This window comes from Apis dorsata, unplaced genomic scaffold (genome assembly GCF_000469605.1).
Source record: "Apis dorsata unplaced genomic scaffold, Apis dorsata 1.3 scaffold_52, whole genome shotgun sequence".
In the NCBI taxonomy this organism is placed as follows: domain Eukaryota; kingdom Metazoa; phylum Arthropoda; class Insecta; order Hymenoptera; family Apidae; genus Apis; species Apis dorsata.
In genome coordinates, this window is record NW_006263353.1 from 2,768,260 (window position 1) to 2,770,220 (window position 1,961).

General features: G+C 33.7%; 1 long non-coding RNA gene across 1 annotated transcript in view; it reads right to left on the reverse strand.

Moving 5' to 3' along the window:
• LOC102672326 overlaps positions 1-1,961 on the reverse strand; it is a 23,425-nt gene that overhangs the window by 6,131 nt on the left and 15,333 nt on the right. The window contains exon 4 of the long non-coding RNA XR_004151758.1: positions 1,724-1,734. This is a non-coding gene — a long non-coding RNA (uncharacterized LOC102672326). The remainder of the gene's footprint in view (positions 1-1,723; positions 1,735-1,961) is intronic.

Here is a 1,961-nt window from a genome sequence, read left to right on the forward strand (position 1 = left end):
ATCGATTCGCAGCGGATAAGAACAAAAGGTGAAACACCTTTGGAAAAGTAGGATTTTTGTTCAAACGCCTTTGTCGCGAATCGATCCAAAAAAACTAGCGAATCCTCAGTGATTCTAAATTGAAACAACGCCGTTTATTCGTGATCCAAAGGTGGTGGAGCGTCAATCCCGCGGGAGATGTTACTCTTTGAGCGCGGTTTACATCCCTCCTCCTCCCTTCTTTCGACTTCTCACCGCTTTTTTATTGGACCCACAGATTAAACTGAGTACAATTCGATTCGAGTTTGATTCTTTGCTGTTTCGAAGAAATATTCGCGATGATTGTGCATGTATGTATTTTTGGAATTTTGTAAAAGCAAACTGGATAAAACTTTTGTAAATTGGAATACAAACTTCTTGAAATCTCGTTTAGATTTTCACGTAATTTGTGTCGTTAGAATATTCTGATTATTAAATCAGATTGTGAATTAATCAATCAGATTGTGAATAAATATTAAATTAAATATCAAAGAGGATAAATTTTTACCGCCACTCAAAGTATAAAATAAAATATACTTTGCAAAGAGATGATTCTCATGAATTGAATGGAATATTTTTAAGAATCTTCAAATAACAAGATAAAAAATATATATATATGAGAATAAAAAGTATTTGTGTAAATATAAACTGCAAGTTAGTTATAGATCTATTAACACATCGTAAGGATATAGTAATTTCATCGAATTTAAATTTCCATCTCTCTGTTTATATTATGGTGTTGTTTGTTTACAACCTTGGTTCGTTTGTTTACTCTCGTCGGCTTGTTCAGTTATGAACCAATTGTTTACGTTCCTCCATCGTGGTTCGTTTACATTTTTCTCGTATTATTCATTATATTCTTCATTCCTTTTGTTTATACTTTTCGGGATATTTGCCAACGATAATGTATTTATCGATACCCATCTACCGACGAATAATTCGAACAAGCTTGATCAACACCTAACCAAACACTTTTATATACACAATTAATGTGAAAAAGTATACTAAAAAGATACTTATGAATAAAAAATTCTGATTGAAAATTATAAAAATTATAAATGAAGAAATGAATTCTTTTTATACTGAAAAGAATAAATTGTTCTACACACGAACACTTTGCAAACATACGTTAAAATCAGAATTCTTGGCTCAGACGAATCCATTCCTATTCTTTAGACAATAGTACCTTTTCGAGTAATATTCGACTGATACTCGTATACTTACCTTTCTTGAAAGGGAAACGAAATATGTATCGTAAATAAAGATAGTTGAACAGCGTAAGAATTTTACTTGACGTTCAACGACGTCGAATAAACAGTCACGTCCCTTTAAACCGGGTTATTGTGGCCGGTAAACGTTCAATTACGTTCCTCGCGTTCGCTCTCTTCGACACTTCAATTCACTTTTATCCCTTTGTGAATACTAACAAAGGGTGCTTACGGGCCACGTTTCACCCGTTCCCTTTGCGTTTCAACATCCACGAATTCGACAAACAAACGCTCCAAGTCGATCAGACGAGGAGCCACCCGAAGAGAAATCGAGGAGATACCAAGCGAAATACAATACGCATAGAGTGAATAATATTTTTTTCCGAATTCAATCTCATCAACTTAACCGAAAATATCCTACTTCCCCTAAAATTTAATTAATTTTCGAAATTAGAATTAAAATTTGTCAATCGATCAACCCCTCCTCCCTAAAAAACAAATTTATTCTCTCCATTCTCCGGATGGGAGCAAAACTTTCCATCGCTATTAATTCGAACAAAATACACTTAATTTGTTAAAAGCAACGAATAAAATTTGTGCAATAATCTCTAGATATTTTCGTAAATAATCAGCTTAACTTTTCCATTCCCAACACCGTGTTAATTCTCGACGAATTCTCGTCTAATAGCGCGAGACGTTTGTCACGTGCCAATGATTTCCACGATATTATATACA